This window comes from Sphaerodactylus townsendi, linkage group LG03, assembly GCF_021028975.2.
Source record: "Sphaerodactylus townsendi isolate TG3544 linkage group LG03, MPM_Stown_v2.3, whole genome shotgun sequence".
NCBI lineage: Eukaryota > Metazoa > Chordata > Lepidosauria > Squamata > Sphaerodactylidae > Sphaerodactylus > Sphaerodactylus townsendi.
The window spans coordinates 154,955,896-154,971,216 of record NC_059427.1 but is presented as its reverse complement, the minus strand read 5'-3'; the positions used below and the strand labels follow the sequence as shown (position 1 = coordinate 154,971,216).

At 46.4% G+C, this 15,321-nt stretch overlaps 1 protein-coding gene across 2 annotated transcripts in view; it reads left to right on the top strand.

Annotated features, from left to right (window-relative positions):
• The first annotated feature begins 9,927 nt into the window (after nt 1-9,927).
• MAP3K12 (mitogen-activated protein kinase kinase kinase 12) overlaps nt 9,928-15,321 on the top strand; it is a 171,597-nt gene continuing 166,203 nt past the window's right edge. Inside the window, exons 1-2 of one of the 2 annotated variants that reach the window (XM_048488664.1) lie at nt 9,928-10,177; nt 11,661-11,705. The gene's annotated coding sequence lies outside the window, so the exon portion shown is untranslated. The remainder of the gene's footprint in view (nt 10,178-11,660; nt 11,706-15,321) is intronic. The other variant, XM_048488662.1, reaches the window with a different exon arrangement.

Sequence of the window (15,321 nt, the reverse complement as noted above, 5' to 3'; positions counted from 1 at the left end):
ACAAACAGGAGGCTGTGCTTTCCTCAACCGTCACTAAAGGTAATACAGAACGAGGACACAGGTGACTCATGATTGCAGTGGCGTAGCAGGAAGCGGCTCCACCTATTTCTGGCTGTCCTCTCGCGCTGTGCTTTCATGCCTCTCCTGCGTGGCTTGCATTTAATTTCTTTATTGGGTACTTTAAATAATTGAGTGTGCAAGCGCTGGGCTTTTACAGCAGCTCAAGCTGTCTGCAGTTTTCTGAGCAAAAGCAAGACCACCACTACCAAAAACAAAGCATGACACACATTTATTTCCCCCGGGCCTTGAGGAAGGGCAAGATTGGAGGGCTGGCACTCAGCTCCGAACACATTAGCACTCAGAACAAAACACTATGGGCATTCCTCCAGCACTTAAGTGGGCATGTAACAGGGGGTGTACATGTCAAGCCAGTCGAAACGAAGAAGAAGCTCTGGACTGGAGCGCTGGACTGGAGAAATCAGCGCGCCTTGCTAAACGGGGGTGCAAAAGCGCTGAACAGAATTAACATTGGAAGGATGAAAAGAACGGCCAAGGCTAACAGGAAGCATCTAGCACATGTAACAAATGAATACAAGCAAGCTTAGAATCCATTTTGGTTGCCAAAAATCAAGAAAAAAGATGGGAAGGTAGAGAGGAAAAAGAGATTTATGCTTTCTCTCTGCGTGTAAAGTGGTGTCAAGCTGCAGGCAACTTATGGCGACCCCAGCAAGTGAGAAGCAGAGGTGGTTTGCTGTTAGCCTTCCTCTGCAGAGTCTTCCCTTGTCCCAGGTGCCAACCTTGCTTAGCCTCTGAGAACTGATAAGATCAGGCTATACCATGTCACCTTCCCACCCTTTACGCTTTTTACCATCTTTCAAATGTATTATTGCACACTCTTGACAGCTTTTCAGTTTGCCAGACTTTAAACCAAGTTATAATATGTAGATTTTCAGTGGACTTCCAATTCTTTCCTATAAGCATTTTAGCTGTCAAAATTCAAACTACCACCCTATTTCAGGGCTCATTTTTCACAGAATTGCAGCTTAGGGACCACCTTTCCCATCTTGGTATCCTCTTGGATCATCTACCAGGACTATGTCTTGGTGGGAATAATGCTGAGAGTAATTCTGACCTTGACCTTGAGGTCAGCATTCTTCCTCCCAAGACATGGTATAATACATTGAACTTATATACCACCCTCCCCGAAAGGCTCAGGGCGGTGCAGAACAACATATTAAAAACCTAAACATGACATCATAGAACAACCATCAATAAACATGTCAATAACGTAGGGTCAATAAGCATAACGTCATAAATCATAACATAGCATCATAAACATAACATCATACAACAACCATCAATAAATGTAGGGTCAATAAACAGGATCATAATATCATAAACATGATCCTGGTAGATGATCCAAAAGGATACCACAATTGATGATTTCAAATGCCTGAGATATCCAGGAGGAGTAACAGGTGCTCATGTCCATCCATAGACCAACGTGGAGCATTTGCAGGTGTAACCAAGGAGACTTCTAAGATATGACAAGAACAGACCCCAGACCGGTTGAAATTAATCTCGATAATCATCATCCAGAAATATCTGGATGCTGAGAAACTACCACCTTTCCCAGTATCCTACTAAAGAACAGTAAATTTTAATCTAAGACTGAACCGCAAATAATATATTTAGTAGGGCTTCAAGATTTGAATGATAGAGTAATCAAATAATTTGATTACTGTGTGGTTAATCAGTGTGTGTGGGGGGATCATAGTTGGTGGAACTGCAAATTGAAGATGTACTTGAAGACTGGCCTCTAGTTTTTTAGGCTATTTTGGCTTTGGTCCAAGTTTTTCATACACATTATTCCATTAATTTGTACATCAAAAAAGCAAAGAAGATCTGTATGATTGCTCCATATTGTGAGAAGGGTAGGTGCTTTGCCTAACTTTTCCTAGTGAGCTCCTGACAGCAAAGATTATTTTGAACCAGGGATTCCCCGCATCCGAGCTCAGTCTTCTTAGCGCTGTTTGTTTGTTTAAAATATTTATAGGGTATTTTAAAAGGGGCCAGTTCAATTGGATCATCTCATCTAATGAGGAGGCGGCTTTTGGTTAGATTGCTTCCTCTTGTAGCTTGGAAGGGCACCTAATCTGTGGCTCTGGTAATAGGCAGATTTATTTCTACTTGATTGATGGATTAGTTAAGTTAAACAGCAGGTGTTTATCGACAAAAAAAATATCCTAAGCGATTGACGGCCTTTACACTCTGCTTTGTAGGCATACTTACATAGAGCTCAAGGATATGTTACCATATAATTGTGTATAGCAAGGGTCCTCAGTCTGGTATCTATGAAGTCATAGTGTCCACCAAGTGTTTTTAGAAAGTGGGTGGGGGCATGTAGGGCTCTTACCTCACAGGACTTGTGACTATTAGAGATCAGATTACCTGTGCAGATTTTTCTTTCTCAACAACTAGTGTTGTTGTTGTTTTAATTATCCTTCTCTGCCCATAAACTTCCCATGTGTATGCAGCTCTGCCTCCTGTGGCAGCCATCTTGGCTCCGCCTCCAACAGTAGTTGCGCCCACTACCCTGCATCCGAATTCCAAAGATGCCCATAGGCTCAAAAAATGGGGACCCCTAAAGTACAGAATTACAGTTTGGGACTCTAAACCCACTAAGACTGAAAACAATGAGGCCCTGCATAATTTGCTATTAGCATCTTCCGTTGGTTCTTTGGGACTCTGACCATATCCATGTACCTTTTGAGGGCAAAGCCAAACATGCCTTTCTATATCCTCAAGTGACCTTTGATGACACATACCTTGTGGTGTATGTGTAATACATAGGATGTTGAATCCCACTGGCTCCAATGGATCTCCCTCCCAACCAAGCACACATAGGATCTCCGCATGTGTCACAACTGACTTTAGCAGTTTCTGAGCCATAGTGTTTAGGACAAGTTTGAAAATCCATACAAACAACTGAATTGTGGCCTTGCTTTCTGAATGCCGAGGACTTGCTGCATCTATTAATCTTCTCCATCTTGGGGACAGCAGCAAGCCTGATGAATTGGGGCTCTAGAAAGGATATACCAAGGAAAGGAAATGGCTGGGAGTGGTTGCACAGAGGCAAGTTGAAAAGTTATCATATTTTTGCTGGCTTTTGGCAAATATGGGGAAGAGGGTTCTTCTAGGACAGTGGTTCTCAACCTGTGGGTCGCGCCCCCTTTGGGGGTTGAACGACCCTTTCACAGAGGTCGCCTAAGACTCTCTGCATCAGTGTTCTCCATCTGTAAAATGGATAAATGTTAGGGTTGGGGGTCACCACAACATGAGGAACTGTATTAAGGGGTCATGGCATTAGGAAGGTTGAGAACCACTGTTCTAGGTAGGACATGGTTGCAAGTTCAGGGAATACCGGAAGCTGCTGCAGTTACCCAGGGCTTACATCCTTCCATTCTGTGGTGCCCCTTCTCCCTTAACAGTAGGTGACAATGGGAACTTCAGGGGCCAACAGATTAGCCCACTGGGATTTTCTTCCATCGTAAACTGCTGGGGCTCAGGTTGGACAATGGAGGGCATTCATCATGAGCATCTGTGCTTTCCAACATGTTGGTTTGGATGCAACCAGTTTTGCTCAATCCCACTCCACCTTGGGGACTGCAGCAAGCCTGATGAATTGGTGTAGTGTTTAAGAGCAGGTGGATTCTATTCTGGAGCACCAGGTTTGATTCCCCACTCCTCCATCTGAGTGGCAGAGGCTTATCTGGTGAACCAGATTTGTTTCCGCACTCCTGCATTCCTGCTGGGTGACCTTGGGCTAGTCACAGTTCTTTGGAACTCTCTCAGTCCCACCTGCCTCACAAGGATTGCTCTGTGAGGTGTGAGGAAGGAAAAGAAGCTTGTAAGTCACCCAAACTCTTCTTCTTGGTTGCCTTTTTGACTATACCTCCTGTTCCATATGGCTTTTATCCATGTAGTTCAAATGCTAAGCATAGCTTCCCCCGCTTCCTCATGGAAATCCACGCTCCTCCACTTTTCAGCAAGTGGAAGAGTTGGTTGGAGTCAACCATTTTTCTTTTCTACCTCCACCTCAGGTGTGTGTGTGGTGGGGGGGGGGGGAGGGAGTTGATTTGAATCCCAGAGAAAACTTCAATCTGAATTCTTTGCAGGGACTGGGCTTGGCTTAGGGGAAGAACATACCTTAGGGGAAGAACAGGCCCAAGTAAGTGTTATACCTGAGTATGACCAACAGCTGTGACATTCTGTATTCTGCAGCAGCTAAGGGTAAGCATTTCTTTTTAAAAATCTGTTCCCTACTAGTAGGGACCTCCACAGATCCAGTTCAAGCCAAACAAGGCACACCCATTCTTCTTGGGGCCTGCATCAGTCCTTGTAGTGTTGTTTCAAGGGTTTGGCTTAGATCTGGGCTGTGAGGCAGTGCTGTCAGTTCCAGAGGGGATGCCAATTCCTTCCAATCCCTGGGGTTGGGAGCAATGCATTGGCTCTTTCCTTACCCTATTTGGATAGCTTGGCTAGAGACCAGCCCAGAAGATCTCCACTTTCCGCTGTCCAGGTTTGAAAATAGCATCAAGATACAGGCAGCTTTTATCCAATCACTTGTATTCATTGCGGCGCTACAGCAAAATGGCCTCGTTATTGTTGTGGTAGTGATGTTGTTGTTCATCTCTAAATAGCTGGAGTCAGTGCACAAGTGCTAGAGACTAACCCTATTTAGGAGGGAAAGGTTGGGAATATTAAAAGTGCAAATCCCAGGAGCAGATTAAAGGGCACAGGAACCCTGCTGCTGATTCCCACTCCATCCCCCACCCCAGGAAACACTTATATTTCTGTCAGCATCACCCCTCACCAACGACAACATACCCAACACACATCTGAAGCAAAGAGGTTTCATGCTACACCAACCAGCATGGTGTAGTGGTTAAGGGCAGTGGACTCTAGTCTGGAGAACTGGGTTAGCTTCCTCATTCCTCCACATGAGCAGCAGACTCTTCTCTGGTGAACTGGATTTGTTTCTCAGTTCCTCGACATGAAGCCTGCTGGGTGATCTTGGGCTAGCTGTTATGATGGGTAGCACAGACTGGAGGGCCACCATTCTGTTTGTTAATTCTTATGTGGCAGGCCATCCTTTAAAAGTAACTTGCCAACTCTCCAGCCTTTATCAAGAAGCCTCCCTTAGGCTGTCCAGCATTTTATAGGTCTTGATATTACTCCCCTTTGTTTTTCTAAATGAATCTCCCTAAGGCCTTTGCTCAAAGGAAATATGTTTTTGACCCCCTCCTTCCCAGTTCTGGGGTGTCCTTTAGGCTGAAGGAACCTCCTCCACTGCAAAAAGAGATGATTACATTGAGGAAGTGTTCAAATTTTGCTCAGCAGAATGCTAGGATATAGGCTGCAGGAAGAGAAGAAGAAGAGTTTGGATTTATACCCCCCCTTTCTCTTTTGTAAGAAGGCTCAAAGGGGCTTACAATCTCCTTCCCCCCTCACAACAAACACCCTGTGAGGTGGGTGGGGCTGAGAGAGCTCCTAAGAACTGTGACTAGCTCAAGGTTACCTGACCCAGCTGGCCTGTGTTGGAGTGCACAGGCTAATCTAGTTCCCCAGGTAAGCCTCCACAGCTCAAGTGGCAAATCAAACCCAGTTCTCCCGATTAGAGTGCACTTGCTCTTAACCACTGCACCACTGCTGCTCCTCAAGAAACATTTATGCAGTGAAATTATTATGCTTCTTGCTGTCTGGGTGTTGAGATGTTCCTCCTGTAGCAATTCTAGTTTCCTAATTTATTCACACATCAATTTGCCATTTGCCCCCCACCCCCCAAGAAGCTACAGAGAAGCTGTTATGCATGTTATATTCAGGATAGCCTCTGTTTCCTTCTTTCCCTTGTTCTTCTGCAAGGTGAGAAAAATAAACAACACTGACCTACTTCACAGGGATGTTGCAAAGATGACTGTGAACAGAAAAGAGAACAGTTCTGGCAAAGCCAATGCAAATTGACAATAAGGTGAGGGGACCAAGGAAATTAAAGGCCAGTTAGCCTAACCTCAGACCCAGGCAAATCAGTAGGCACTGTAATCAGAGACAGTTATTAGGCACAGCAAGAAAAATCAGCACAGAGGGAACACCTGGCTCATTAACCTCTTGAAGAGCTTTGAGCAGATTAACAAGCATGTGGATGAGGGTAGTCTGGAGCACATGGATATCCAAAAGGCTTTTGAGAAGGTATCTCACCAAAGTCTCCTCAGTAAGCATTGCAGCAATAACAGAAGAAGACTGGTCCTTTTATTAGGGTTGCTGGTCTCTAGGTGGTCAACCACCACAATTAGGGGGATAGGGGCCCCATTAGGTAATAATCACACCACTCTGCACCTGAAAGCAAAAGGATGCAAACACCCTACAGATTCCAAAAATAAATTTCAAAACTACTTCTTCCTTTTACTCACTGGTATACAGTCCAAAATATCAGGCATACACAGATGCCTTCACAATAATTAAATATATGCATGTGTATTAGGTCAACTGCCTTTACAAAGAAAATACACAGCGGGCAATAACACTTGTATTTTCTTTGTAAAGGCAAAAAGCTCCTTTCCCTTCCTTTCCCTGTGACAGACACCTTGTGAGGTAGGTGGGGCAGAAAGAGTTTTTAGAGAATGGTGACTAGCCCAAGGTCACCCAGCCAGGGCCAGAGTGAGGGGGAACTGCACCCAGGGCTCGTGTGCACCGTGCACCCCTGCCACACCTCTGCCACACCCTAGAACACTTCTGGAATGCCACACCAACGACCCCTGACAATGACAGCCTCCGCGACCTTTTTTTTGAGTGCACTGCATACTGTGCGACATTGTGCACCTCCTGTCCCCTTGGCACTACGCCACTGCACCCAGCAGGTTTCGTGTGTAGGAGTGGGGAAACAAATCCAGTTTACCAGACAAGACTCCTCTGCCCATGTGGAGGAGTGGGGAATCAAACCCTGTTCTCCAGATTACAGTCCACCACTACATCATGCTGACTTTTTTTGTTAGTGAGGGTTGGGTCCTACCAGGATCAGGTTATTTAATTTGCTCATAAATAATTTGGAACTGGGGTTGAATAATATAGTAGTCAAGTTTGCAAGCAATACCTAATTATTCAGGATAATGAAAACCAGGGCAGATTGTGAAGAGCTATACAGGAGGATTATTCTGAGTTAGGTGAGTGGGCAACAATATGGCAAATCAAGTTCAAGTGGCTAAGGTGTTGCCTACTGAGAAGGGGGGGGGGCGTTAAATATATGCTGATGAAGCCTGAACCAAAAGAGATCTTAAGGTTGTACTGGAAAGCTAGATGAAAATGTTGACCCAGCGCAAGGCAGTGGTGAAAAGACAAACTCCACGCTTGGAATGGTTGGGAAAGGGATTGCAAAGAAAGCAGCTTATTTTGTAAAACTCCTGTGGTGTAACCTCATTTGGAATACTGTTGTGGTCACTGTAACTCAAAAAGAATACAGTGGAACCTTGGTTTTCATTGGTAATCCGTCTGAAAAGAATCAATGAAAACTGAAACTGATGAAAACCGAGGTAAACTTTTCCATAGGAATCAATGTAAATCCAATTAATCTGTTCTAGGCACTCCAAAAAACATGGTGAATAAATATAGTGTTAACGCTGAAAACAGTAACACACAATAACACTAGGACCAGCTTCAGAGCCAGTGGACCAATGTCGCACCAGAAAACTGTCCAAAGAGGTCTGTTTCTGACTCCTCTTTAAGATTTGTCTGAAATGGGGCAAGACATTGTCATTAAACAAGTTGCAGACTCTGCCTGCAACAGCTTTGTCCAGGTGATTTTTCTCCACAAACCCCTGCACCTTACTGCAAATTGATGAAAAGCGAGACAAAATTTTCACTGAAAAATCGAAAACCGAAACCGATGAAAACCGAAGGCAACGAAAACCGAGGTTCCACTGTATTGTTGAACTGGAACTTACAAGGGAAAGCAAGATGGTGAGGGCACTGCAGCACATTTCCTATGAGGAAAGGCTGGAGATTCTCGGACTTTTCAGTCTACAAAAAAATCCAGATAAGGGGAGACATGATAGAGCAGGGGTTTCAACATCATATCTGCCAAGTGTTTGTAGAAAGTGAGCGGGGCCAGGTTAGGCTTTCACCTAGCAAAGCTTCTGATGGGCCATTGGAGATTTGATTGGCTGTGCAGATTTTGAAAATGTTGCTTTAGCAGCAACTGCCACCAAAGCACAAGAATCTTCAGTGTGTGACTGAAGGTAAGCTGCGGTGGCCATTTTGTACTTCGCTCTATCTTCAGCAGCAACCATTTTGGGACAGCCATTTTCATCTGTGCCCACCACTCTGTGTCAAAATTCCAAATGTGCCCACAGGCTCCAACAGTTTGGGGATCCCTGTAATAGATGTTTATAAAATTACATATGTGGTGAAGAAAGTTGATAAGGCGAGCTCGTTTTCCTCCTCCCATAATACTAGAATGTGGGAATACTCAATGCACAGGCGTATTGGCTACGGGGACATATGGTGTCATATGTTCCCAGGTGCCCAGCATTGTGACATGTGGGGGTGGAAAATTGCCCTCAACCCCCTCCTCCTTCCCCCGGGGTCCATACACTGACTTCAAGACCTGGTGCAAAAAAAGTTATTTGGTTATGATGGGGAAGAGCCGCTGCCCATACCGGGAAGGGAGGGGGGATAAAACACTATCCATAAACCAAATGTTGCCAATGAATTATTCAACCGATAAAGTCACAACACATACAGGAAAATACTGTGCTATTCTGTGTGCACTTGGGTTCTTGTACTGAGTTCCCATGGCGATTGTCCAGTACATATCAGATGGAAAACCATAATCAAGCAGAAATCATCCATAAGGTTCAAAGCCAACAAAATTCAGAACCGTTTAAGGTAACCACCCACATTTTCAACAACTGTCTTCTTCAGCGGAATGGTATATCAACACTACTATTGCACATGCCACAACTTAATCACAGGATATAACTTTAAAGTGCCTCAATACTCTTGCGCACCATTTCCATTTTTTTAAAATGGAAGCTTTTGAAGCAGTGGTTCTAACCTGTGGGTCGCGACCCCTTTGGGGGTCAAATGATCCTTTCACAGGGGTCGCCTAAGACTCTCTGCATCAGTATTCTCCATTATGTAAAATGGATAAATGTTAGGGTTGGGGGTCATCACAACATGAGGAACTGTATTAAAGGCGCGTGGCATCAGGAAGGTTGAGAACCACTGTTTTGAAGAATATTTCTCACACTATCAGATCTTGGAATCTAGCAGGGCTGGCCCTGGTTAGCACTTGGATGGGATACAACCAAGGAAGTCCAGGGCTGCACAGCAGTGGTAGGGAATGGCAAACCACCTCTGAATGTCTCTTAGCTCTTGCCTTGGAAACCCTGTTGGATTAATTACGACTTGAAAGCACTTTCTCCCATTTATGATCATTTTAATGGCAAATCAAAGAGAAATGCAAAGCCATCAATGGCTACTAGGCATGGTAAATGAATGGAGCCATATTCAGAGGCAGCAACCCACTGAATGTCAGTGCTGGGAGGCAGCAGCCAAGCAAGGCCTCGGCCTCTGTTCTACCCTCCATGGGAACAGGAAACTAAATTGGACCCAATGGACTCCTGGTCTGATCTAGCAGCCCCTGCTTCTGTTTCCCCCAGGAACGGCTTGAAACCGCTTAAGGAGTCTCCATCTAAACGCTTCGCCTTTAAGAGGCTGGCACAGCGCTCTGCCCGAGGCAGCTCCGAGTCCCCCCCCCTGGCTCAGGGCGGGTCTGTCCCCGGAGTGACACCGGCTGGCTGGCTGGCTGGCTGGGTGGGGAGGGGAGGGGGGCAGCCCGGCAAGCAGCCTGCAGAGCCGGAGCCGATCCGAATTGCGGTGTGGAAGGGGGGGCGGGGGGAGGCAGGGCCGATCCGGGGCTGGCACTGCGAGGATCCTCCTCTCCCTGCGCTCGCCCCGTCTCCAGGTTGCGTGCGCCGCGCCTTGGCCGGGGAGGATGCGCCTCCTCCGAGGTGCTGCGGCTGCCTCTGTCCGGGGAGCGCGGCGATGAGCCGGATGGAGACCGGCCTGCCCGGCTGAGGGAGCGCGGAAGGAGCGGGCACTTTTGTTGCAACGGACCGAGGTAAAGAGATGGATGGATGGATGGATGGATGGATGGATGGATGGATGGATGGATGGATGGATGGATGGATGGATGGATGGATGGATGGATGGATGGATCGGGGAGGTGAGAGTTCCGGACTGAAAAGGGGGGGAGCGATGGGAAGGAATCAGGGTTAGGGGGAGATAAATGATGGGGAGGGGGTGACCAGGGCCGTCCTGACTGCACTTGATGGGGGAGGGGAGATCTGGTGCAATTGATGGCGAGAGATGGAGGGGGGGCGAGATCCGGAGGACACCAGGATGGCCAGGATGCTTTAAAGGGGAAAAGCCTTGGCGCAGCCTCCCGTTGCTGCTGCTGGAAGGATGCGTCTTCTTTCCCTTCCCTGCATCCTCCCCAACATTTGGTGTTTCCGTCTTGTGCCTCCATCTCACTCCCAGAGAGACTGGATGAGCTACAAGGTCGGCTGAGGTGTTTTTGACCTATGATGGTGTAGAGCGCTGGAAAAGAGGGGGGGTTGCCTTCTTTTCCCTAACATCAACACCCCCCCCCCTTCTCCTACCTGGCTGCAGGGAATGGAAGGAGAGAAAGGGGTGTTCATTCCAAGCGAAAGATGTGAAGAGGGATGCCTTGATGGATTTGCTCCATCTGGTGTGAGTGGCTCTCTGCCCCCCCCATCCTCCCCCCCTTTATCTAGAGGTGGGGGGAGATGCAGCTACTTCAAGGCCGATGACTGTGGTGGCTGGCTTTGTGATTGCCTGTGGGGGTTTTTTCCCCCGGCCAAGTGGTCTTCATATCTCCTTGCAGTGTCTCTCTGCACAGCGCTGGCCCTTCTGGAGGAGGCTGAAATAAGAGGGAAGGATTGAAGGATGGAGAGGCAGATGGACTGAGATTCCCCTGGGCTAGCAGCTGGGGGAGGGGGAGGGGGAGGGGGAAGGGGTTCCAGGCTCAGGCTGCTCCATCCACCCTAAGGGGGGGCACTCTGTCTGTGATGGTCTCAAGAGATCATCCGCATGTCCCCCTTATTTGTTTAATCCAGAATTAGCCATTGCTTAGTTTCTCTACAAAGAGGTGCTGAGTTTCAGCAGTTCCTGAAAACAATAACTCCAAATGCAAAACATTTTTTGCCCCTGCTATTAGATGTTTGGGATTTGTTGTGACTGCCTAGTGTTGATGAAATGCACCCTGCACGTGCTCAGAAGCATTTCTTTTTCTGACTGCTGAGAATAACAACGGTGAGATTCCTACTCGCTGATTAGAATCCCTGCTGTGCTGCTAAGCGAAGGGGGGGGGGGGTTAAATCCCATCTTTTGTTACTCTTTGAAAACTAGCGCTGCCATCCTAAAGATGCTTTCCCCTGGAAGTAAGACTCACAGAATGGACTTCAGTGTCCTTCTGAGCAGATCTGTGATATTTGGTGTGGAGAGAAGGGCATGAAAGGGATGTGGGTTTAGTGACTTCCACAGCACATCTCTAAGCCTTGGCCTTTTCTCTTGCCCCACAGAGAAAAAAGGACAAACTGTTGTGAAGAGCATGGAAAAGGTTTGAGGTACGAGTGTCTTTTTTGCTGAGCCACAGATCTGCTCTCCCCCTTCAGCTTCTCCATCCATCTGCCTCATTTTAATAGTCTCCATCAATGCATTTGGTAGCCTTCTTCTTACTTATTCGTTGATTTGGGAGGGGGACGAGATGGGAAACAGCATGTAACAGCCAGGGACATTGCAGGGGGGGGGGGTGGATTTTGGGAGTCCTGCCCAAGCAGGCAGGCAGATGGTGTGGTTTACCCTCATACATTGTGTCTAGGTTATGTCTTGAATGGGGCGAGGGAGATCTCTCAGGGAACGACTTCAGGGTCTGGGGTAGCTCTCAGCAGCCTCTGAAGTCACGACTAGATTAGGGTTGCTCATCTGCTATGGGAACATTACTTGTTCCTCTTCTGCCACAAAGCTTCTTATGTGACCTTGGGAAAGTCACTTATCTCTTGTGGGCCTCCAACCTCCCAAGAAGCGTTGCCACAAGGATATAGGATGTGAGGAAGTTATATATGGACGGTATTCATCAAGGGATATACAGATTTACAGAGACAGTCAGATTGAAAAACGGGAGTTGCTGCTAATGAGTTGTGGAGCTGGAAGGGGAAGCTTTAAAAGAGGAGGGGGGCATTAAAATCTTCATCAGGGCATATTGTTCATTCCCCCTCAGTCTAATCAGATGCAAAAGGAATTAGACCATGCAAATCCCTTGAATTATTGTCTGGCAGATGTTCTGATAAATTGGAGACAAGGTAACATGGTTTTGTGGATCGGCCCATGTCCATGGGCAAACCAGTATTTTCTGTCACCTTGGGTCAGACTATTATATTCATCAAAGTGGGACCAAATAAATACTTTAGTAGAAACCTTTAAATTCTTAAATAGCTATACTTCATTGCCTAGCTGAACAAAATCTTGAAGAGTTTTTTTTAAGGCCTATTTCTTGTTCTTATACATATGAGAATTGTATCTTTGAAGGCTTTCACAGCCGGATTCAACTGGTTTTGTGGGTTTTCCGGGCTGGGTGACCATGACATGATAGCCACGTTTAGATACCTGAAGGGATGTCGTGTTGGTGAAGGAGCAAGCTTGTTTTCTGCTGCTCCAGAGACTAGGACCAGGAGTAATGGGTTCAAGGTGAAGGAAAAGAGATTCCACCTAAACATCAGGGAAAAACTTCCTGACAGTAAGGGCTGTTTGACAGTGGAATTCACTACCTCGGAGTGTGGTGGAGTCTCCTTCTTTGGAGGTTTTTAAAGAGAGGCTGGATGGCCACCTGTCATAAGTGCTTTGATTGTGTGTTGCTGCATTGCAGGGGGTTGGACTTGATGACCCTTGGGGTCTCTTCCAACTCTATGATTCTATGAACCACTTCAGTCCAAATACACTGGCAAGTCCCAGTTGGAGAGTTTTATCTCAAAACCCTGCATTGGAAGTTATCCACCCATCCCACACTTCTTTCCAGTTGTTGAGGGTGACATGCTAAAGGTTCCTTCCTCCTTCCACGTTATCCTTGCAGCAGCCATGTCATTGCTGGCTCAAAATCATCTGGTGAGCTCCATGGGTGAGATGTTGTAACTCTCCTGTGAATTAAAAATGCTTGGAAAATTGGAAGGAGGAATTTTTATACTCCTGCTAGACATTTCTGCACAAATTAGAAGGTCACAACTCTGTACAAAGGAAGGGCAACACAGAATTTGGTTTTTCTTGAGCTACTGTATTTTTAAAAAGAAAAATAACTTCATTTACCTGCTGCCTTTTCCCCCAATGGGGACCCAAAGCAGCTTCCATCATTCTCCTCTCTTCTGGTTTAGCCTCACAACAACCCTGTGAGGTAAGTTAGACTGGGTGTGTGTGGCCGACCCAAGGCTAGGCTACCGAGCATGCTTCCATGGTAGAACTGTAGATTTGAACCTGGGTCCTCCATACTCCAGTTTTCTAACCATTACGCCATACTGCTATATACTATTTGATTAATTAATATTTACTGGGTAAAAAACAATCTAGAAATTACCTAATGAGCTTGCTAATATGGGGGTACAATTTTGGGGAAATGGGTTGCCAAAAGGCACGCGAGTGAAAAAAATGTTGGGAACCACTGATTTAGATGAAGAGGCGTGGTTAGGAAATAACTATTGCCATCATTCTCATTGGCTCCCACATGAATTTATTTAATGCACCGCTTGTCTCCGCTGTGGGTCTCCCAAAGTAACTTATCACTACTCCATTTCAGCTTCACTACAATTCATTGGCCCTGTCCTGGATGGCCCAGGAAAACCAGATCTTGTCAGATCTCAGAAGCCGAGAAGGGTCGACCATGATTAGTACTTGGATGGAAGACCTCTCTCTCTCTCTCTCTCACACACACACATCATAGGTAGAGTTTTGGGGAATGCTAAAGCCCCTCCCTACTCCCCTAATCAGTGGAAATATTACTGCTGTGAAATGACCACTAGTTAATATGGGTTCTGTTGGGAAAGTCTTCCGGGAAAACTTCATTGGGTGCTAGCAGGTGGTAGTGGACGGTGCTATCAAGTTACGGTCAACCTCTGGTGACCCTGCAGAGGTTTCAGGGCAAGAGATGAACGGAGCTGGTTTGCCTGCCTCTGCATTGCAGCCCTGGATTTCTGTGTTAGTCTCCCATACAAGTTCTAACCAGGGCTGACCCTGCATTTCTTCTGAGATCTGATGAGATCAGGCTAGCCAGGGCCGTCCAGGTAAGGGCTGGTGGCAGGAATGGAAAAGGTCCTGATTCTTGGCCATCATCTGATGCTTTTCATGTACACTCCAAGACTAATGTGGGTGAGCTGTCACCATCACTTGTGTAGTTTCAGGAAAGAGCTATGCATTCCTTATTAACCATTCTACACCTTTTCCCTGGGCCCAGAGTTACTTTGCCAATTGAAAGTGGATTCAAAACTGGTCTGCATTTGTAGTGTCAATCTGCCCAAGAGTCACGTTCCCTCTTTGAGCCAGGGACCAATATAAACATTCCAGCTCCTTGCTTTAATTGCTTAGCAACAATACCTTCTGGGTTAATTAAAGCACCAATATGAGCATAAATGCATACTCTCTTTTTTTCGCTGCGGCTGCTTGCGGTTGAAAGCAATGGATTTCATGTTGTGAGCAGGGGTTCTGCGCTATCTTACTTACAGGGTGTCGTGTGAGCAACAAAAGGTTTCATTGTGCCTTGACTCCAGCGCGTGTCTAAGGCATTTCTTCCTAGTGTGAGGAGCAGCAGTAGAAATAGAATATAATCTTATAAGGATGGAGTTTCCAGCTGAGACTAGGGGCCCTTCTTGTGATTTGGCCAGGCTTGGGGATATGTATTTTTGTCAGCCTTGCTTTTTGCTGGAAGCTCCACTGCCTGCCTTACCAATCTGATACTTTTTGAGCACCACGTCCAGTTCTTGACTTCTAGGCTGCGTTTCCGGGTACCGATGTAAGGAATCCAATAGCTTTTATAATGAAAACTTGGCAAGCCGAAAACGTCTCTCTCCATAAAAACTTCAGCTGCTCGCCAGCTCTGCTTCCATAGCTTTGACTTATCAGAGCCCAATAGAATTATGGCACGTAAATGAGGCTGAGGGGAAAGGACTTTGATTGGCTGGTTTGCTGCTCGCATCAGAATGG